The following is a 24,288-nucleotide window of genomic DNA, read 5'->3' as shown; positions in this document are numbered from 1 at the left end:
TTTTCAGGCAGAAGAAGGATTAGTATTGTTCTGTCTGGCCCTGGAGGGCAATAGAAGTAGGAGCAATGGGAGGAGGAGAGTGGCAAAGAGACTGATTTAGACTGGATGTCGGGAAAACCTTTCTAACAATGACAGCTGCTCAAAAATGGAGTAGGCTTCTTGGGAATAAGTGGGAGCCTTCAGACTTGGGCCATATAGCCACTGGTCAGGTAGAGAGGAGAGGGGATTCCTGTTCAGGATCTCGATCTCTGAGCTCCCCTCAGATTCAGAGTTTGAGGGGTGCAACTGACTAACCAACCGTGTTGCTTGGGCTTCTAAGAGTCTCTCCAAAGTCGTAATGGGACTATTTGGTTCCATCCCTGATGGCATAATTGCAAAAGATGGAACATAAAAGATGACACATGGAAACACGAGACTCACTCAACACTTCCCACCCCAGACCCTACAAAGGCCTACAGCCTACTTCTAGTGCTCATTATCCTTTGATCTTCCTCATAACGTATTTCTTTCCTAGGTAATAGGTTTTCATCATTCTTGATGCCTATTGATTCAGATTCTTTTCCTGGGTGTCTGAGAGAGGAGATAGAATAAGGGATAAAATAACTCACGCATCTGATTGTATTTCAAAAGATTTGGCTTTGTGAGGCTCTTCTGAGCACAGGATCCAGGCAGAAGTTGTAAAAGAAGCTAGATCAACAATGCTTCTTACCTTTTCTCATCTGTTCCCTCCCCAAATAATCCCAGTGTTGGAACGAACGACAGAAATTCTCTCTTCATGTTTTGACAAGAATCTTGCAGGCACCATTCCTGAACAAGAGCAATCTCATTTCTATCTGGAGGCAGTCTCCAAAGACTCTCAGCGATGAGGAACTCACTACCTCCCAAGTTAGTCCAGCTAATTTGGGGATTGTTATTATGGTTAGAATGTTTTTCTCTGTTCTCTTCCACATTCTCTCACTGGTCCATACTGCCCTTTGGGGTAAAATGGAACAAATCGGCTCCTTCCTCCATACACCGGTTTTCAGATGCCTCAAAGACAACTATCATACAGCACCTTCGTTTCTTCTTCGCTGGACTAAACCACCCCTAATTCCTTATCACCTCACGATCATTTTACAACATGGCTTTGGGTCCACGAGACCTGGTCTGCTTCACATGGACACATTCCAGTCACTCGGTGCTTCTTTTGTTGCTGAAAAGGAAAACTGGGAGGAGCTGATGTCTCCGAAGTTGGCTATTTTAATTCCTTTAAAAGCTCCTTTTGTGTGCCTGTGTGTTTATGTGTGTATAAGGGGCTATTGTGTCTGGGGGGAATTTCCCAGCTAACACTGTTTCAATGTTAATTTGCGTTTATCTCAGGACAAAAAAAAAAGGGGCTCAGCCCAGCCTTGGATATGTTTGAGCATCCGAGTGGAGAGAGGGTTTCCCTCTGCCCCTTGTGTGTTAAAGGCATATTGATTCTTTATTCTCATCCGTCTTTCTCTATACCATTAGGCTGCACAAGCAACTCGCCCCAGGAGAATGGATGGGGAGAGGCTGTCTGAGCTGAGATTCGAGTCTGTTCTTGATGTTTCTTGCTCTTTCTGTTGTAGATGCTTGTTCTCAGATCAACGGCAAGGAGTCCCTCCAGCTGGTGTTTTATCTTTCCATCTGTCCAAGGATCTGTGGGTTAGGTGGCAGCAGGGACTGATCAGTGGGAAGAGGGCTAGCCTGGGCGTCAGGTAACCAGCATTCTAGGCTTAGCTGGGCCAGTGTGCTGCCCGGTAAGTGCAAAGTAAGTGTATCCCAGTCCTCTTGCATTGGTGGGCTGCTCCTCTCTGAAGCCCTCCGTATTCCCAATACTAAGTAAGCCTTGGGGTTCTCAGCCCGGAAAAGAGAAGTTGAGGTCCATTTTCAAGAACACCAGGCTTGGCACTGAGGTACGCTGGAGGAAGAATCAGAGACAGTCACCGTCTGTTTTTCAAAAGCTATTCAGATACCATCCTGCCTCAGATTCATCCACATTTTATTCGAAGGTGGGAAACCTGAGCATTACTCTGGACTTCTAAGTACTTAATGGAATAAGGATCCTGGAATTGTTACAAGCCACTATAGACTCCTCCACCCTCCTAAAAAAAGAGCTTTCCAAAATACCCTTTAAACATACCTTTTATAGCTTTCTGCCCATTTTATACCAACCATATGTCTCCTTGCCTTACATTTTCCAATTAACCTGATGACTGAAACAACTGGATAAATTAGCAGATATTTTAGCCCATTTTTTCTTTGAGTATTGAATTTCCAATGATTTTCCTCCTTTTCCCTTTGGAGACAACCATCTGTGTGTGTTGGATTGGGGTGGGGACTCCCAGCAACAAAAATGATGATTCATTAGAAGGACTCAGTATGGCTGGAGAGGAATCCTGTCTGAGATTATGGAAATAGATAAATGAATCCCTTGCAAAGTAGCCTGCCTTCTTTATATAGAGATATTTGACCACCAGGGCAGCGAGGTGGCCTAGGCAGAGAGTCAGGTCTGGAGGCAGGAAGACCCGAGCTTGAATCTGGATTAACTCGATTTGCCACTGGGAGAAGGACATGGCAAACTTCTCCAGGATCCCTTTGCCAAGAAAACCCCAGACTGGGTCACAAAGAGGCAAAGGCAACTGAAAAGACTTACACAACAACTTTGCCATCTGTATGACTGTGAATTGGAAACATCCATGTGGCACCAAGAAAACCCTTCTTTCTTTCTTATTAGAATACCGAATCTTTGGGGGCCATGACGGTCTCTCTTTTTGGCCTCCTATCCTCACCCCAGTGCTTAGTCTGGTGCATACATAGTAACACTAAATAATTTAAAAATATATTCATTCAACTACACCTATACAAATGCAAATATAGTCATGGATGCATGAATGCTGGGGTTCTTGGTTTCTTTTAAAAGACTCTCTCTGTCCCTTTGTTCCTCCTTAACCTTGACTTCCTCATGCCCAGGAATCTTGCCCTGTCCACAAAAGTTCAAGGGTGTCAATTCAGGTAGTCATCATGGAGAATCATTCTTGAGGCGCCATGTTGGAGGCAGAGCCAATGACTGAATGACTTCACAAGGAGGCTACCAGAGGAGGGAGGCCACAGGTTTCATTGCTCCACTGCTTCTTCATCCTCAGTTCATTATTCTCAAAGAGGCAAAAGTATAGTTTTGAAGGGGGTGACAGATAACGCGTCATCTGCCCACCAAGGAAAATGCTGGAAAGTCCAAAATAGGCTGAAGAATTAGGCAAAGTAGTTAGGAATGTGGTAGGCTATTTGGGGAACTGAAGTTTCTCCGATATTCGAGGAAGGGTCAAAGGTAAAGTGAAGTCAATAATCATTGATCAAGTGCCTGCTCTGTGCTAAGCACTGTGCCAAGTGCTGTGCACCTCTTCTTATTTATTCTTCCTAATAACCCTGGAGATATTATTTCCTCAATTTTAAAGATGAGGAAATTGAGGCAGACAAGTTAAGTGACTTGTTCAGGGTCACATAGCAAAAAGTATTTGAGATAGGATTTGAACTTAGTTCCTTCTGACTCCAAATCCAGTGTTCTCCCCCCTAGACTTTCTAGTTATTTGAAATAGAACTTGGCTTATGTCAAATGTATGAATTCGTGCCCTGAGAACTTTTGATTTTTAATTATTGTCATTTAATGGCACCTGTGTTGTACTGTAGATATAGCATTGGGTTGGAATCAGGATAATCTGAGTTCAAACATAGCCTCAGATATTTGCTAGCTGTGTGACTCTGGGCAAGTCACTTTAACTCTGTTTGCCTCAGTTTCCATATCTGTAAAATTGAGATGATAATAGCACCTACCTCTAAGGGCTTTTATGAGGTTCAAATGAGATAATTATTGTAAAGTGCTTAAAATGGTGCCTGTCACATAATAGGTACCATATAAATGTTAATATTATTATTAATGATTCATGTATTTGTCTTACTACTAATTTATAAACTCTTTGAAGAAAGAAACCACATTTTATTTACCTGCACATCTCCCCTAATTCTTAGCACTAGATCCTGAATATAGTTATTTATGTGTGTGTAATCAGTACATGTATACACACATGTGTGTAATCAGTGCATAAATATAAATATCTGTACACATGTGTTTATGTATCAAAGCCAGTATGTATCAAAGGTTCAGTTTGAATTCAGACCTTCCTGACTAGGCGGATGGCTGGGTGATAGCATCTGTTGATTCATACTAGTTGAATAAAGTCCTTGAGACTGGCATCAATTTACAAAAAAATGCAATGTTTGCTCCTAGTTTGCACTTAGATGAGTCTAGATTCTGGTCCCCCACTATCCTCCGAAACGTGTGCACTGGGACAGAGAATTCATTCCTGCAGAGAGAGTACAAGGACACTGCTTGGCTAGTGCCTTCCATGGTCCCAGGCCACCATCCATCAACTTCAGCAGTTCGATGAAACCACTGCAAATATGATCAATCATCTTTTTTTTTATTGAATTAAGACAAATGGTTGGTTATTAATAGGATAAGACTCTATTAGGTGAATTTATAATGCAGTGTGATGGAAGACAGAGCAGCATCAACTATAGATTTCTGGCACTTTGGGGAATTAACTTTCAACCCTTTTAATAAGACAGAAAAAAGTACGTGAAAGACAGAGAGATGTGGGGTGGAAAGCCTGATGCCAGGTACCTTTTGTTTGGACCAATGTTTCTAGGCAATTTGGGTCTGTTGCTTTTAAAGAGAGAAATGTGTATGGTGGAGCCAAGCTGTTCTGCGAGTCAAATTCCTCTTGTTTGGCCAAAAATGATCCACACTGTCTCTCCTTTGAGAGGTCACTGGAGCATCCAGGAAGGGAGTAGCTCAAGGTCAAGCAGAAGCAGAAACAGAGATGGGTTGGGCGTTCAGGTCAATGACATTTCATTCACGTCACTTCACCAATAACAATGGAATTTCCTAAAAGAACAAAGCATCTACTATGTGTGAAAACTCTGTGTTGGACCTTAGAAATATAAAGACTTAAAGGAACATTTCCCAAATGGTCTCTCTCAGTCTCTCTTTTTATGGAAGAGAGGATTCAGAGAAATGAGAGGGTCATATAGAAAAAAGAGCTCCCTCAACTTGGAAGCAGAAGCCTACCATGGGGAGAACCCTGCCTTTCTTTGGACCTCAAACTCATCGTCTATAAAATGAGGGAAGGTGGTTAGGGCAGATGATCCCTAGGGTGTCTCGATGTTGTGTTGTTCTTCAATACGTCAAGGATCAGTGATTTATTTGGTGGGGGTTTCCTTCCACTAATGCGAACCCCAACTCCTTGTGAGCCTAGGGGATGATCTTCAAAAGTTGCTGTACCTGATAATTGTTTCCTCTTATAGACCACCTGTTGGTAAGACTTTCCCAAACTTAGCATTAGGCTTTGAACAGCAGATGCAGATGCTCTCACTTAACCCATACTCAAAGACTTCCAGCTTGGTAGAGTTGGCCAGGGCATGTGGTCCAAGGTGATTCCCATGTCACAAAGATGCCTGAGAGCAGAGCTTTAGCAGAAGGTCATGCTATCATAAGATCCTGTATTTAGAGCTGGATGGTGCCTTAGAGGCCATCTTGTCCATTTTCCTTATTTTACAGATGAAGAAACAGAAACCCAGAGAGTTGTATTGACTTGTCCAAGGTCACATAGACAGTAAGTGGCAGAGCTAGGACTTGAGCCATGTCCTCTGAGTCTAGATGCAGTTCCCTTTCCAGCATACCATGCTGCTACTTCTAGGATAGGACATGATCATGAAGCATGTGAAGCACAAATCCCTTCTAATGTATCACCCAACCAAGAGGCTTGAGGAAGAATAGAGAGGAAAGTCTTTCAGACTTCTCATTAGGGATGAGAGAGAACCTGGTCTTCTTAGTAATAATATCATTTGTAAACATCTTACTAGGTCTTAATTATATGATGATTGGGTCCATGGCACAATGCCCCATTAAAACCATTCTGCCTCACACAAAACCAGAACACACTTTTCTTCCTATGTAAAAAAGGCCTTTGTTAAAACTTCTGACAAGGGATCAGAAACAGTCTTTGGAGAGATGAGAATAGTGTTTAAGCATCATTTACTTTCAGCTTTCTGTATATAACCAACATATCAGAGAGAAGAGAAGGTAGGTGTAGGACACAAACCATTAGATATCTAACACATCAGGAGTATTTGTTGAGTAATCAAGACAAAAGACTAGATTGCTCATTTATTCATATATCTAACCACTCATTACTCTGTCCATCCATCCATTTACCCATTTTTCACCTACCATTATACTATTCACCATTCCCATAAGCTATTCAGCATCCTGAGTTAAGAGTGGAGAGAGCCATGAATAAAGCCTAGAGCCTATCTTCTTACTGCTTGCAGTCTACTAAAACCATCATTATCACTTCATCCTTCTCATTGTCATCATCAATATTCTTACCTCTGACACATATTGACTAAATCTAGAAATTGAAGAGTTGTTAATCAGCAGTGGTGAATAAAATTTCCACACTAGGGGTTCCCTAGACTAAGGAAATCATAAATATGGACCTCCCCACTGAAATTCCAGATTGGTTCAAAAAAGAAAACAACATATGCTTTATGTAATTGTTTTGAAGAAAGCCTTCTCAATTCTTAAACTGTTGTATCAAATGAAGGGCTATTATTAAAAATTAGAGCTATTGAATAATAGGATATAGTACCTTAGGCAGAGGAGAAAAGAAGGAAAAAGTGTTTACTAAGTACTTACTGAGTGCCAAGTACTGTGCTAAAAACTTTACCAATATCTCACATCACAAGGATGTTTAGAGGTAAGTACTGTTATTATCTCCATTTTATAGTTGGGGAAACTGAGCGAGAGAGCGTTGTACTGGTCCAGGGTCACACAGATACTACATATCTGAGACTGGATTTGAACGCAGGATTCCTTGACTCCAGACCCAGTAATTTATCTATTGTATCTACCTAGTATCTACCTAGACACTCCTTCAAGGGGTGGTTGGTGAATTCTCTATTGCATATATGTTTAAATAGATAATAAAAGATCTCTTTTTGGGATGTTAGAGAGGGGATCTTTCCATGGGTATAGACTGAACTGGAATTTCTCTGGTCTCCCTTCCAATTATGGAATACTATATTTCTAAATGTCTTTCCAGAGTCCAGTAGTATTAAGTTCAGTCATACATTTCCTGCAAAATATTGACTTCTCCTTCCTCTGACAGTACCAAGGGCATGTGTTTGTTCTGTCGGCCTAAACTTTGTTCCCTCTGCCATTTGGGTGGTTTATGGGGGCTTCTGCCCATGGGTGACCTCTTTTCCTGAGGCTGAATCCCTCCAAAATATAGGCATATAGAATCTTGACTTTTTCCTCTATCCCATACCCTGGTGTGACGCCCATGGCCAGTAACCCCTTGTTCTTCCCAGCTTTGCTTACTGTTCTGGTCTATGCTTTTGATTTTTCTAAGCTTCCCAATTAAAGATAGGCAGCAGATGATGGCTTGAGAGAAGCTATTTCAAAACATGAGCACTGCTATTTAAAAATCCACTAACAAGCATTGTTAGCGGTATGGGGAGCCTAACCAAATGGCGCTCTCATCGGCAACTTGTCCATTTGAGACCTGCTCAGAGACAGATAAAAAGACACAGTAACACTTAAAACCAGAGTGATCTGGAGGCTGTTTTAGAACACCACTGGTATTTAATTAGCTTTTACTCTATGTTTGCAAGGCCGGATGAAGATGGGTACCATTTATATCCCCAGATCGCTACTTTTCTCTGCTTTACCTTCCACTATTTACTCTGACCTTGATTCCTAGTAAGATTATTCAAACAGCTCCAGGAATGGCAATAACCTAGCTGATAAACCTCTAAGGTAGAGTGGGCTTTGAGAATAATTTTGGAAACACCCAGAGAACACCACCGAATCCACTTTCTCATTATTCCAGGAACTGAATCAATGATTCTGTCCAGTTCTTTTAAAATGATTCATGGCAACTTGTCAACATTTGGATGGAAGGAGTTCTTTGGAGATGATGGTGCCATGATTGTGCGTCAAATGGAAACACAGAGATAATGCTTCTTATTTTTGTGGTTCTTCTTTCTCTGGTTAACTACACATTTAGAATGATAGAGTCATAGAATCTCATCATTAGAGGAGACTTCAGCGGCCACCCAGTCCAATCCATCTCTGGTATTAAGATTCCCTCAGAAAACATACCTGACCAGTCATCATCTGGCCTTGGCTGAAAGAATTCTGCTGAAGTGGGACCCCAGCTTACTGAGGAAATCCATTCTATTTTAGGACCATTCTGATTGTTAGAAAGTCTGTAATTATATCAAGATGAAATCTTCCCTCTGCAACTTTGCCTGGAAGTAATAGGTAATATGTGGCAGTCAGAAAAATCCTGAATTTCTACTCATGGTATGTCAAAACTGGAAACAGCCCAAGAATATAGACCATAGAACATAGGATGTCAGAACTGGACAGAATCTCAGAAATCATTTAATTCAACTACTTCATCCAAACCATATACCTACCAGCCCCTGTCTTTCTCTCAAGGTCTTTCCAAGGAACCCAGAGTCAGTCTCAGATTCAGACCTCACAGCTTATTTCTTCATCCCAGATCCTTCTCCAGGGAATTGGAGGCTATCCTTGGACCAGACACATGTTGAACTGCCAGATCTTACCCAGATTCCCCTAAGCAATACCTTTTTATGCTCTTGCTGGGCCTCATGGGTCTCATAGGTCACCACATCACTATCTACCATTAGGTAGGATTTCAAGGGAGACAGTAAAGCAGTCTAATCATCTGCTTTCCTCAAGGGAACTATCTCCAGTTACTGATATTCTGCCATAACTCATTCCTAAATAGAATACTCCTACTTTGTTATTTTCTTCATATCCTTGACTATTTTTTTTTTCAAAATCCTTACCTTAAATCTTAGGTTCCAAGGCAAAAAAAGCAGTAAGAGTTAGGCAATGGAGATTGGTTTGGTAGTCGTCTCTCGGTAATCGAGGATGACGATTGTCTTTGTGAGTTTTTGTGCACAAAGACACTTGTACGTGAAGGAGATTTAAGTGGAAAAGTCGATGCACAGAGACAGTCCCACTCTCTCAGCATTGGAAGCCTGGGTCCAGTGGCACAAAAAGTCGTTACACCTGGAGATTTCCTCAGCTGCATTGGACGGCCATGTTGTCTTTTATGCTCCAACACGCCCTAAGCACTCCACAGTGCCTTGCTGCGTTGCCATCTCAGCCGTTGAACCTTCTTGTTGGTTTCTTCCGCCTGTTCCGCTGAAGCAGTCTTTTTTTTTTCTTTTAAATATTATTTTATTTGGTAGTTTTCATACATTATTCACTGGAAACAAAGATCGTTTTCTTTTCCTCCCCTCCCCTTCCCCCCCCCACCTTTCCCTCTCCCATAGCCGACGCATGATTCCACTGATTATCACATGTGTTCTTGACTCGAACCTATTTCCCTGTTGTTGGAATTTGCATTATAGTGTTCATTTAGAGTCTCTCCTCAGTCTTATCTCCTCCAACCCTGTAGTCAAGCAGTTGCTTTTCACGCTGAAGCAGTCTTCACATGCTGGGTGAGCAAAGCCCTGGTTCACCAGGGGTCGACGACCCGATGGCTACCCTCACAAGGTTTAGCCGGCCTGTCGACGCCGTTGCCCGGGGTGTGGCCACTGCCGCATGCTAGCAGCTACTGGGAACCACAAGTGAGAGCTGGGTGTCAGGTGGGGGTCAGAGGCTGGAGAGCTGCCCTAGGAGGGCACGACAAGCCCTCAATACCAGAGATACTACCCCTCCCTGAGCACCCCATATACCCCTTTTAGGCAATGGAGATTAAGTGATTTCCTAAGGTCACACAGCTAGGAAGTTTCTGAGGCCAGATTTGAACCTAGAACCTCCTGCATCTATGACTGGCTTTTAACCCACTCAGCCATCTAGCTTCACCCATTGTTGACTCTTGTTATACAAATCCTGCTCTTCCTCCCTGACTCTTAGCCCCCTTACTCCCACCCTCCTTAGCTCTATCTACCCAAATCCCTCTCCATATCTACCCTCCTTCCCCACTGTGACCTCTAGAATACCTACTCTATAAGGAATTAATTCACTTTAATCTTAAGCCTTTTTCTTTAGTCATACCCTTTAACCTTCTCACCTTCATTGAGTCCAGGGTTAACTACTGAGGACACAATTTTCCTGGCCACCCTTTCAGCAAGGGTTGGATTTTCACTTATACTTTGACTCTGTGGTGGGGTAGTCAGAATATTCCTTGCTTCCCATTGCCACTTTCAGACTTACCATCATCCCTTGGTAAATTCTCCTCCTTCAATTTTCATTTAATCTAAATTTATCACCCAATCAATATTCTGATCACTATTATCTGCCAACCCACAGAACTTACTCATCCTAACTCATCCTCATTGAGTTCAGTGTTCTGACTCTCTCCCACTTAAATCCCTGTCTTTAAGCTAAGGGACTTCAACACATATATTGATACTCTCTTAAACATCCTTATGCATCATTTCCTCAATTTTACTCATCTCCTATGATCTCCTCCTTCAAACCACCTGAGCTAAACATAGAAGTCTTCATTCCCCTAATATTGCCATCAGCTAAGCGAAACCTTTCATTGAAATTTACATTTATTAAGCAACTTAGAAGTCATAATGCTCAATTTTGATCATACAAAGGCAGATACAGACTCTCAAGGCAGGAGAGGACAAGCACATAAATGAATATGGTACAAAGGAGAGGACCTGTAAAAATGCTTAGGGATATTTGAATAGATGAAAGAAAGCTTCATTGAATAAGTAGCACCTGAGCTGATAAAGAAGGGGAAGAGTAGTGAGGTTTGTATGGAATGGATGAGGAAAAGTATACCCATGGAAGATAGCATGCTGAGAGCAGCTCTGCTGAGGTGAACAATAACTAACTAAGGGGTTTCTTATAACAGAAAAGAAATGTGAGATAAGGTTGAACAGATAGGTTGGAGTCAGTTGAGGAGAGCTTGCATACTGGAATGAGAAGTTTTTACTTTAAGTAGCAAACAGGATAGAAATTCTAAAGACTTTTGACTAGAGGAGTAATGTGATCAGAGCAGTCAGAGCATTAGGAAGTTGATTTTGTCAACTATATAGAATATGGATTGCACTCCAACACAGCTCAGCAGCAAAAACTAGAAAGAGAAATCCCATTCAAAATCACCTTAGACAAAATAAAATACCTAGGAATCTACCTCCCAAGACAAACACAGGAACTATATAAACACAACTACAAAACACTCGCCACACAACCAAAACTAGACTTGAGCAATTGGAAAAACATTAACTGCTCATGGGTAGGACGAGCCAACATAATAAAAATGACTATCCTGCCCAAACTTATTTATCTATTTAGTGCCATACCCATGGAACTCCCAAAAAATTTCTTTACTGATTTGGAAAAAAGCATAACAAAGTTCATTTGGAATAACAAAAGATCAAGGATATCCAGGGAAATAATGAAAAAAAAACACTAATGAGGGGGGCCTAGCAGTCCCAGACCTCAAACTATATTACAAAGCAGCAGTCATCAAAACAATTTGGTACTGGCTAAGAGACAGAAAGGAGGATCAGTGGAATAGACTGGGGGAAAGCGACCTCAGCCAGATAGTATACGATAAACCCAAAGATCCCAGGTCTTGGGACAAAAATTCACTATTTGATAGGAACTGCTGGGAAAATTGGAAGACAGTGTGGGAGAGATGAGGTTTGGATCAACACCTCACACCCTACACCAAGATAAATTCAAAATGGGTGAAAGACTTAAACATAAAGAAGGAAACCATAAGTAAATTGGGTAAACACAGAATAGTATACATGTCAGACCTTTGGGAAGGGAAAGACTTTAAAACCAAGCAAGACATAGAGAGAATCACAAAATGTAAAATAAATAATTTTGACTACATCAAATTAAAAGGCTTTTGTACAAACAAAAGCAATGTAACTAAAATCAGAAGGAAAACAACAAGTTGGGAAAAAATCTTCATAAAAACCTCTGACAAAGGTTTAATTACTCAAATTTATAAAGAGCTAAATCAATTGTACAAAAAATCAAGCCATTCCCCAATTGATAAATGGGCAAGGGACATGGATAGACAGTTTTCAGATAAAGAAATCAAAACTATTAATAAGCACATGAAGAAGTGCTCCACATCTCTTATAATCAGAGAGATGCAAATCAAAACAACTCTGAGGTATCACCTCACACCTAGCAGATTGGCTAACATGACAGTTATGGAAAGTAATGAATGCTGGAGGGGATGTGGCAAAGTAGGGACATTAATTCATTGCTGGTGGAGTTGTGAACTGATCCAGCCATTCTGGAGGGCAATTTGGAACTATGCACAAAGGGCGATAAAAGAATGTCTACCCTTTGATCCAGCCATAGCACTGCTGGGTTTGTACCCCAAAGAGATAATGGACAAAAAGACTTGTACAAAAATATTCATAGCTGCGCTCTTTGTGGTGGCCAAAAATTGGAAAATGAGGGGATGCCCATCAATTGGGGAATGGCTGAACAAACTGTGGTATATGTTGGTGATGGAATACTATTGTGCTCAAAGGAATAATAAAGTGGAGGATTTCCATGTGAACTGGAACAACCTCCAGGAAGTGATGCAGAGCGAGAGGAGCAGAACCAGGAGAACATTGTACACAGAGACAAACACACTGTGGTATAATCGAATATAATGGACTTCTCCATTAGTGGTGGTGTAATGTCCCTGCACAATCTGCAGGGATCAAGGAGAAAAAAACACTATCCAAAAGCAGAGGACAAACTGAGGGAATAGAAACACCGAGGAAAAGCAACTGCCTGACTACAATGGCTGAGGGGACATGACAGAGGAAAGACTCTGAGCGAACACTCTGACGCAAATACTAACAACATGGCAATGGGTTCAAGTCAAGAACACATATGATACCAGTGGAATCACGCGTCGGCCACGGGGGGGTGGGAGGGAGGAAAAGAAAATGATCTTTGTCTTTAATGAAAAATGCATGGAAATGAACAAATAAAATACTATAAAATTAAAAAATAAATAAAAAAAATAAAAAAAAATAGAATATGGATTGCAGAGGGAATGTGTGGCCAATTGGGAGGCCACTGCCATAACTCAGACTGGAAGAAATGTAGGTATGACTTAGGGTGGTGGCTATCTGAGAGTTGAGAAGGAAATGCAAGAGAGGCTATAGAGGCATAATTGAGATACAATCTGACATCTTATTGGATTGGGGTGGGGGCAAGAGAAGAGTGAAAGATGGCTGAGGTCACCATGACTTTTCATTTTATTTAACTATATCGATTCATGAACATTCTAAAATTCATTGGAGGATTAGAATGTGGATCTGTACAGGAAATACCAACACTGAAGAAATCACAATATTTCAAAGTCCTAAAGTATGTACACACATACATACAAACACAATCCTGGAAAGGACTTCAGAAATGATGTGGTCATGTGGCTAACCTCTCAAACTTAGAGGTCATGAAACATTTTGTTGGTATCTATTCTTTGTAATTATTTCATGACACCTCACAATCATCTTTCTAAAATGCTTTTCTGTGACCAAGAAGTGAGCTTGGTAAGGTCTTAACAATTTGAGAAGTCTTTGTATGTAAGCCATTGTACACCATCTGAAGAACAGTCCAGTGCAGTGTGGAATAGCTCATCCCCACTGATTTGTTTCCAAGGATGGATTTGCATTGATGGAATGAGTGGGAGAAGTCAGCTATGAAGGATCAAATTCTGGAGATGATGATGGTGATGAAGAAGATAATTGTGGAAGTGATATTGGGAACTTGGTCATGATAATTTAGATGCTGATAATACATTCAATTCAGCAAAAGTGTCTATTGTGTATATGTGTTATGTACTGGGACTTTAAATAAGAACTAATCCTTGCCCTCAAAGAGCTAACATTCTTCTGAGAGATTCAGTATCTACAGAGAGAATCAAATTCAAGGTAATTTGTCATGAGAGAGAAAACTCTAGAAAATGACAGTAACATGATGACTTAACAATCTCCACCTTCTGTCTGAAGTTCTGCTGGGAACATGATACCCTCTTGTGGTCTCCCTTCCCAGATTCCCTTTTCTTATTTGAATCCCTAGTGCTTAGCACAGTGCCTGGCATCATCATCATCATCATCATCATCATCATCATCATCATCATCATCATCTTCTTCTACTTCTAGTTCTTTCTCCATTGCCACTAATAATAATTACTAACATTTCTATAGCATTTCCACTATTTGCCAGGCACTGTGATAAGTATTTTATAATTATTATCTCATTTGATCCTTTCAACATCCCTGGGAGGTAGGTATTATTATTGTTATCATTTTATAGATGAGGAAACTGAGGCAAACTGAAGTTTGCCCAGGGTCATAAAGTTAGTAAGTATCTGAGGCTAGCTTTGAACTCATGTATTCCTGATAACTGGGCTCTATCCAAACATAGGCCATCTAACTGCTCACTAGTAGGGGCTTAGTAAATGTTTATTTAATGGAATTAATAATGAGTGGCCATATATATGTATATACCATTCAGAGTTGAATAAAGAAATACCCAAAAGATCTTTTGCTTAAAGAGAAGGAATGTTAGTGATTTCTCTAAATTCACCCCCCAGACCCCCAGGAAGTAAGAACCTCTGAATTCTGTCACATCTGGTCTTGCCTTTGATTTACATAATGGGATTAAATCTGAGTTGGCCAAGGCATGGGTGGCATAAAGGGAGACCATTCATTTACTGGGTTTCATCGGTTTCTTTGGTATGGCTCCCACCCCTTATACTGGAGTCACTTCCCTTAATGGAAATCTCTGAGAAGAGAAAGCAACTCTAATACCCAGTGACCCCTAAATGAATAGTCATTTATTCTCTAAACATCATATATGCACTTCATTTCTTCCTCCCAGGCTTAATTTCGGGAATTGAGCTTGGCTCGAGGGCCTTGTGGCTACTCAAAGTGAGGGATCTGACAACTTTGACTGGAGTCAGCTAAGAGATGAGCTGATTTCTTTTCTTGCACTAAATTTCCAAGTCATTTGACTGAGTGATAGTTCCGGCATTCTGTAGACATTGTTACTTCCAGAATGCAGTTTAACATAAATTATGTGAGAGATATTTTGGTAAAATAAAGGCAATATTACATCAATTATCTATCTCCTGGCATACTGGGCTTCCCATCACAGTGGTCTTCTAGTAGACTGGCTGACCACTTGTCAGGGATGTAGAACAGTATACTATGATGGAAAGAGGATCCCCTTTGGAGACATAAGAAGGACCTGAATTTAGACCTTGATTCTACTGTTGTTAACTGAGTAACCTTGGGGAAGTCACTCAGTTTCTTCAGATCTTAGTTTCCTCATTAGTGAAATGTGAAAGTTGGCCTCCAACATTCCTTTCCATGGCCTTTCAATCTCATGAATTGGCCAAGTATGGGTAGGACTTGTAGGCTCCTGTTTAGCTCTAAGATGCTAAGGTGCTTTGTTTCCAAGATCCTAATTCCAACATAAGGGAAAGAAACAATTTAGCAAAAGACCCTGGATGGAGGAGAGGACAGAGTATTTCTGGTGTATTGGTAAAAACAGCATACTGGGAGTCAAGAAACATGTGTTCCAGTCTCTTCTCTGTCATCAACAAGCTCTATGGCTTTGAAGAAATCATCCTTCTTCAATCCCTACCTTGGGCCTCAGTTTAGAAATCATCAGGTCCAACCTCCTTAGTTTATAGAGAAGGAAGCTCAAGAAGGGAGCTCACTCAAAGTTACAGTTCTTCCGTTGCCAAGTTTTTACAGTCCTGAGGGGCACCTTCTGGCTAGCCTTGAGTGGGGCCATTCATCCCCTAGTGGCTTCCTGCATGGAACTTCTATCCAGGCAACATCTGTTGGTAGGACCTGAGAATTATTAATGTTACCATTTTGTAGATATTGAAATTGAGACTCTGGGACCAGAGACGAGGTCATTTGCCTAAAGTCATTGGATAAGTCAATGAATGGGGCTTCAACCCACATTTTCTACCCTTCAGCCATCCTAGGGTTCCTGCACCTGTGGTGTACTAGAGTTTATTTGAACATTATCAGGAAACATCTCCCTTGGAGCCTCCCTCTAGGTCATCTCAGGATATGTATGGGTTTTTCATTTCCTATCTGTCATCCCTCCATTCTCATCCATTTCTCATCATTTCTTGGAAGTGCCAAAAATGGGTGTTTGCTCTGACTTAGCCATAAGGACTAATTTATTTCCTTGGATTATCCATTTGCTGTCCTGGCTAACAACTCAGCTCTGAAGCTTGTGCTCTGGCCCTTTTTAATCTCTCTTTCTGCCTTTTGGGATTCTTTGGGCCTAGATGTTAATTAAATTCAATGGATATGAGGCCATGGCTTTTCAGGCTGCACTCTCTAGTGATTCATGTCCTGGAGTATGACTTCAGAGTGTGGATGGGGAAATTTGGTAATGGGAAGAAGAGGGCATCCAGCAGTCATTCTTTCCAGTAAAGGCAGAATTATGGAATCATGTTCTATCAGAGCTGGCTTCCTGATAGTTTAGGCTGGTCACATGCATTTTATAGTGGGGAACTGAGGCCTAGAAAGTAGAAGTGACTTGCTCATGGTCACACAACTAATTAGACCATCAATGTCCCCAAATTGGAAGAAATGTGAAATTAACTTAACTGTGAAATTGGGACATATTTTGGTAAGTGTTGGTATCCTGGAAAAACTACCAAAGAGATAGCTAGAATCTCAGAATGTCAGAACTTAAGGGGACTTTGGAGGCTACCTAGGGTAGCCCACACTTGAGCATGAATCCATTCTATTAATCCATCATTCCATCATCCTGCCTTTACAGATAGACATTCAATGGCAGGATATACCTACTTCCCAAGATGGTCCATTTCATTCTTAGACAGTGTTCATCATTATTAATCTTTGTATTTCATCAAATTAAAATCTCTTTCCCAATAAGCTCTTCTCAACAGTCCTAATTCAGTGTTTAGGGACCCAAGAGAATGAGTCTGTTGACATTTTCATCTTCTTGCTTTTCATATCCTAGAAAACAAAAACATTCCCTCCTCCAAATCCTACCTTATTTCCCCTTCTTTCAGTCCCAAATTCCTTTATGATCTTGGTCTGACCATTGATTTAAACATTGTTTTGTTGCCTCCTCACCTTCCATTGGTGTGATCCATTCCTAAAATGCCATTCTTAGAAATTGAATAATCTTCATGATGGAAAGCAATGCTTTCCCTCAATGATATTAACCGACCTTACAATCCTCTCTCTAAACATTTCAAAGCTATTCAGCACTCTCAGTTGTTGGCATATCCTAGACAAAAATGAACTACAAAGGAGATATATGTGTAGAGTTTTGCACTTAGGCATAAAAAGATCCCTTGCAGATAGTTGGGATTGTATGTCTTAGGAAAGCTTTCTGCTCTTCAAAGTGAAAACAGTAGAGCAAGTAACTTCAAGTAAGTCTTGTTACATACCTGGTACCATGCTAAGTGCTGGGGATACAAAGAAGGTTTATAAAGACTGTCTTCAAGGAGCTCATTTTCAAATGGAGGAAGCAACATGTGAACATTGAAGTACATCAAGATAATTAGGTATATAAAAAGCTAATCTGAAAGGGGAAGGTACTAGCAGCTGGGGGTAAATGAAGAGCCTTTTGCAGAAAATAACATTTAAGTTGTCTTGAAGGAAGCCAGGGAAACTAAGAGAGGGGAAAGGGAGCAGAGCATTCCACGGATGGATGATAATGAAAGGTATTGACATAAGAGATGAAGAGGGAAATGTAAATAGGCCAGGGTATTTGGGTCATAGAGTACATGAAGAGAAATAAGATCCAAAAATTCTGGAAAAGTAGAGAGGGGCCAGGCCATGAAGAGCTTTAAATATCAAATATTAGAACATGAGATGGAGTGAGTTGAGATTTGTGATAGGGAGACCAATTATAAGGCTACTATATTAATCCAAGTGAGAGAGGATGAGTTAGAGGGATAGTTGTAAGAGAAGGAAAAAAGGAGGCATACAAGGGATGTTTCCTAGGTAGACCTAATGAGACTTCATCACTCATTGGATATAGGAGTACAAGAGAGTAAGGAATCAAGGATGACATCAAGGTTTTGGGCCTGGGTGATTGAGGGAAAGAGGGTGCCTTTAGCAGTTACAGGGAAGTTTGTAAAGAACAAATTTGAGTGGAAAAGACAAATTCCATTTTGGATATGTTGAATTTGAAATTATAGTCCTTCATAGTCCAGGTGGGATGTCTCAGATCCATGCCTTTAATCCTTACTTCCAGGAATTCTGAGGTCCTTTCCAGTTCCAAATCTCTGATCCTGTCATCTCTAGTCTTCAAATCCAATGGGATTATCACTGTACTATCCTGCCTCTTTCTCTAATGTAGGGATGAATCTATTGTTTCACCTCCAGAAGAACTGATTCTTTTTTTCCCCAGCCAAAAGAGGAGATTTGGGCTATAAGTGCTCTGTTTTTTCAACAAGTTCTCTTTGTGGCCAATGACTTTTGCTTGTGAGCTTGCTGACCTTGGATAAGCTAAAGAAACAGAGAAAGATGACTGGGATGTCCTCCCTCATGGATCCATTCATCAATATGGCCTCATTCATGACGTGCTAACCCATGGAAAATATTTTTGTTGAAAGACTCAAAAATAGAACAATCTTCTTGGGCTAGAAAATGTTGGAAAGGTAGAGGGTCAGGGGCAGATCATGAAGAGCTCTATCCCATTCTCCCATCTTGAGACCACATCAGGAAGACTTTGTTATCTGAGCTGACAAGTGTGGTTGAGGTGAGCTAGTATCACAGGAGAAGATTGGTTGAATAAAAGTTGGAAAATCACACATTTCAGATAACAATTGTAAAATTGAGGCTGCTCTTAAACTTCATCTGGGGCATGAAGGCCAGAAAAATAATACTAAGGCATCTCTTTCCCTCTCAACTAGCTCTTTGACTTCCATAGTTCAGCTTTTGGTCACTTTCCAGATTAGAAGAGACCACATTCCCTCCCTCATTGGCCTTGATTACATTGGGATAAAAGATTTCTTTCTAAGATATTCACCTGAAAATGAATCTTTGTGGTGAGAAAATGTGGTGAGTTAGAGTAGGTTGGGATGAAATCTCAGTAAAAACATCCTCCTTTGGAGCAATAGTTAAAAACATTTTTTTTCTCATCCTGTCTGCTATGAAATACTTCCTAGCTTCTGGATATGTGCTAAATATACCTTAGTATCTTTAACTCAGGAAATTTTAATATTGGGGATGTGACATTAAAAATATTAACTATTTTAAAATAATTTATTTTTTTGTAAATATATGTATTTTACTTTATAGATTTAGGATATTTTTAAAGGAGATTCATAAATTTCACTCTCAAAGTGGTCCACCACACACACACACACACACACACACACACACACAATAAAAAAAAACACTTTGTAAGTGATCCTAATACAGTCTAGTCTGGGATGTTGTAGCTGTTGTTAGTGATATCTATGTCACCTCACTCCCCTCTTCCAGAGACACATAGCAATAACTTTGAGAGGAGGAACTGAAAAATGAGTGATTATATATTGCAATTGTATGTAATAAGATATGCCTGGGATATAAGTAAGGGGATATATGGAGATATATATGGGATATAGGGAGAACTGGTACTTCTGGGGTGAGGACTTTCCAAGTCATTTTCAGGGATGCTGATCTATTTTTGGTATCTACCTGTCACCCAACTCTCACTTGCAGCTCCAAGAAGCTGTAGTATGTGTAGCAGTCACACTCTGATAAGCCTATCTTGGCACTGAGCATAACCGACAGACCTTAAACCCATAGGTTAGTTAGGAGGATGTCTACCCAAGCATGTAAAGACTTCCCCTGGTGGAATGAATGGAAAACAACAATTTGTTCCAATGGCCATGAAGGCAGCTTTAGGAGTGCTTGTGGAAGGCTTAGACCTTGGTTAGACATCAAGGATGCCAAGGTCACCCACTACATCCTGGGCCACTGCCAGTCATCCCAAATATAGCTTCGCCACTGGACTTCAATGATTGTGGAGAAAAGAATGAGATTGATGGCTTTGTGCAACTCTGTCTCACGTAAATACAATTCATGTTCAAGTCAAGATATCACCCCATAATGTCATTAGTCCCCTTCAAAAAAGCTAATGAACAACAATGAGATATGGCATCTGATGGTTAAAGATCACAAATGAGAAAGGGGCAGAGGAGGTAAAATGAAATTTTTAATGCAGTTTCTTTCTGCATTTGGCCTGTCCTGGTGTTTACTTCCCTGGCTCCATTTTTGATGAACTAACCTACATTGTACTTTCCGTGATTGATGGATTAGAAGCAGTTGAAAATCCCTCCTAATGACAGAACACTTGAACAAAAAGGACCAGTTCTAGGAACATGTTTCTTCTCTAGAGTCCATGCTCCAAGTCAAGAAGTTGGGTTCTGAATTCCTAAGAACTCATCTAGTAATTAGTCCTCATTATGTGAGTTGGAACACCATTTGGCAATCATTTGTGTTGCTATATTACTTCTTACACCTAGGGCTGGTATAGCTCTGGGCACTGAACAAACTGATTAATTCCTTTCCTAAAATTTCTGGATTCAGAGCAGCTAGTATATTTTTGGGGGAGTTGTTAGGACATAAATGAGCAGACATTTGGTAAATATTTCATAATGGATTTTTTCAGGTCTTTCATTTTTTCTGGTGCTAAGTATAAACATTGTTGACAACATAAAAGCATGCTAGTCCATTTCTGTTGGGAGTCACATAAATTATGATTATATATGTATAATATAGCAAGTTCAGGAAAGAGGAAGGATTTTCTAAGGGTAAGGATTCAAGGATCAATTTCTTTTTTAAATTTTATTTATTTAATTAATTAATTTAGAATATATTTCCATAGTTACATAAATCATGTTCTTTCCTTCCCCTCCTCCCACCTCCCTCCCATAGCCAATGAGCAATTCCACTGGGTTTTACATGTGTCATTGATCAAGACCTATTTCCATATTATTGATAGTGCAATCGCTAGGGTGATTGTTTGCAGTCTACATCACCAATCATATCCCCATCGAACCATGTGATCAAGCAGTTGTTTTTCTTCTGTATTTCTACTCCCATAGTTCTTTCTCTGGATGTGAGTAGTGTTCTTTCTCATAAGTCCATCAGAATTGTCCTGGGTCATTGCGTTGCTGCTAGTAGAGAAGTCCATTACATTCGATTGTACCACCGTGTATAATGTTCTGGTTCTGCTCCTTTCACTCTGCACAAGAATCAATTTCTGATTGGGTAAATCCACAATAGTTTTGGCTTTGAGCATACCTGTGTACATAAATGCACACTCACATGTGTGTATACACACACACACACACACACACACACACACACACACACCCTGAAAATAAGTCAGCACTTGACTGCAGAAAGGACCAAAGAGACAAGGGATGGGAGGTTATTGACTTTTTGAGAACTAGAAAGTTCAAAACTTTCTCAATATTTCTTCTCTGGTTTACTGAAATACATAACTATCAAAATGAGTTTACAATGCCTAGTACCTGATTTCTTTTGTTGAACAAGACCAACATAATGGCCATCCATGACCCCTGCTGGTTAAAATCAGACTGGTTGACCTTAAGTCCTCCTTTGTTTCCTTTTGATATTCTAAATTTCAGATTTTTTTAATTTTTAAAAAATTTTAACTGGCATAATAGGTCCTGGCCTATAAACCCAGTAGACAGTAAGCTTCTTGAGAACAAACTTCTTTATGCTCATATCTCTAGTGCTGACCACACCATGGATGATTGCTATTAATGAAGGATGTCATGCTTGGTCAGATGGTCTTAGGGCTAGTTACAATGGACCAGTTGCTGCTCCTACCTGTGACAGGTCCTTTTTTTCTGACTTTAGGAAGCTGAGATTCCTTCATACAAAAGAAAATACTTTTATGAGAGGCTGGCCATATCCATTTAGCAGCATAGATGTTTTCCCCTTGATTCCTTCCTTCAGTCCAGTTACAAAAGGAGACAGATGAGAAGTACATTTCTCACCCTGGCCAGCCTGGCACTGGGGACATCAGATAATCACATTGTTAACACAATTAAGTGGATCCATTTCCCAAGTGTATTTGTCTAATAATGGTAACAATAACAATAAATACGATTAATTCAAAGCAATCCTCCTGTGGATAATGGACCATTTCCCCTTAATTTTCTAGATCAGAAAAAAAGAAACACAACAGGATGATTTCCATCAAGAGCTGCTGCTTTTGAGCAGCTGTCAGCTTCTAAAGTGAGTGTGTTTTTTGACCCTAGTAAAGGTTGCAGAACCAAGCCTAAAATTGATTCCTCATCCCCAGTTAGAAGCTAAGAGGCAACATTAGCTGCAGGCATTAAAATGGAGGCACTTAAGGGCTTAGTATGGCTCAGCAAAGCAGATGTGTTAATGAGGACTAATTAGCCATACTGAGGAGGAAAAAAAAAACCATCACATTTTTTAAAGCCAGGAATTGGGTTACAATTCCTACTTCTTTCCCACCTCTAAGTCAGGACAATGTGAATATTTTGGGGTGCCTAGATAAGAGGTTTTTAACCCAAAGTTAGCGCTTTGGGTGCAATTGATTATAAGATCATAGACCTGGAGCTGGAAAGGGCTTTAGAGGTCATCTAGTCCAATCCTCTAATTTTACAGATGAGGCAACTGAGGCCTAATAAGGTTAAATGTTGTACCTGAGGTCACAAAGGGAATAAGGGGCAGAGGTGGGATATCAACCCAGGTCTTCTGATTCTGAATACACTGCAGAGAGACAATCTAGGGAAGTGATAGCCCCACTGCACAATGCTCATGTCAGCCCAAATCTAGAGGAGTTCTTTAGCAAGTGAGCTCCTCAAAGTCTAGGATATTTCTCTTAGTAAAGTGCCACACACAGACTAGGGGCTTAATAAATGCTCTTTTGATTATGAACACCACAGTTGAGATAGACATTTTTTACCTATACAGTTTTATTTCATTTTTCAAGCAGGATTAAAAAAAATTAATCTGGACTCCTATTATACTTCCCTCCCCATTGAGCAAATTGGAAAAAAATCAAACCAAAACAAAAACCCCTAAATCCTTCAATTCAGAGATACATTGTTTGGCAAATAAATTCCTATATTATATCCACTTGCTTAAAGTTAATCACATCTCTGTCAATCAAGTGAATATATTTATTCTTTTGGTTTATCATTATATTGATCAGAGCTCTAAAATCATTCAAGGCTGTTTTCTCTATAATGTTGTTATTGCTGTTTAAACATTTATCCTACTTCTATTCACTTTCCTTTGCATCAGTTCATTAAGGTTTTCCCAGTTCCTTTGCAATTGACCATTTCATAATTTCTTATGGGCCAATGCTATTCCATTACATTCACATTCCCAATTAATTTAGGCATTTTCTAAGATGAGAATACCTCTTAGTTTCCAATTTATAATTATTTCATTTTATCCTCACAACAACACTGGGAGATAGATGTTATCCCCATTATTCCCAGATGAGAAAACTGAAGCAGACATAGGTTGTTACTTGGTCAGAGTCACACAGCTAGTAAGTGTCTGAGTTAGTATTTCAACACAGATTTCCCATATTCCAAGTCACTTTTGTCTACTACACCAGTTGCTAGAATTATTTTGGTAAGTATAAGTCCATTTACTCTTGGGGGATATGTCTAGCAAAAGTAAACTGGAATCAAAGGGTATACAAAGTTTAGTAACTTTGGGGGGATAGTTCCAAATTATTTTCTAGAATGACTGGACTGCCACAGCTCTACCAACAATGGACTAATCTTTTCTTTTCCACATTCTTACATTTGCTGTTTCCCTCTTATGTCATCTCTGTCTATCTCAGTTGCTTTAATTTGCATTTATGTAATTATTAGTCATTTAGATTTTTCCTATTTGATTACTGATATTGTAGAATAGTTCTTAGTCTTATAAATTTGAATGAGTTCCTATAGTATCTTGAGAATGATAGCTTTATCAGCGAAAACTTGTTGCAAAGATTTTTCCCAGTTATGTTTCTTTTCTAACTTTTACTACATTTGATTTGTTTATGATATTTAAATAGACACAGAATTTGTTAAATACTTGCTATGTGCCAGGAACTGTGGTAAGTACAAGCAAAAAGATTTGGCTCATTATTACATTACATTGAGCTTAACATTCTAA

General features: G+C 40.0%; 1 long non-coding RNA gene across 1 annotated transcript in view; it reads left to right on the top strand.

Annotated features, from left to right (window-relative positions):
- LOC103098891 (uncharacterized) overlaps nucleotides 1-24,288 on the top strand; it is a 124,486-nt gene that overhangs the window by 12,155 nt on the left and 88,043 nt on the right. The window contains exon 2 of the long non-coding RNA XR_472194.2: nucleotides 22,301-22,374. This is a non-coding gene — a long non-coding RNA (uncharacterized LOC103098891). The remainder of the gene's footprint in view (nucleotides 1-22,300; nucleotides 22,375-24,288) is intronic.

Source organism: Monodelphis domestica, chromosome 5 (assembly GCF_027887165.1).
Source record: "Monodelphis domestica isolate mMonDom1 chromosome 5, mMonDom1.pri, whole genome shotgun sequence".
Lineage (NCBI taxonomy): Eukaryota > Metazoa > Chordata > Mammalia > Didelphimorphia > Didelphidae > Monodelphis > Monodelphis domestica.
The sequence above is the reverse complement of the archived record's forward strand: the minus strand, read 5'-3'. Positions and strand labels throughout refer to the sequence as shown.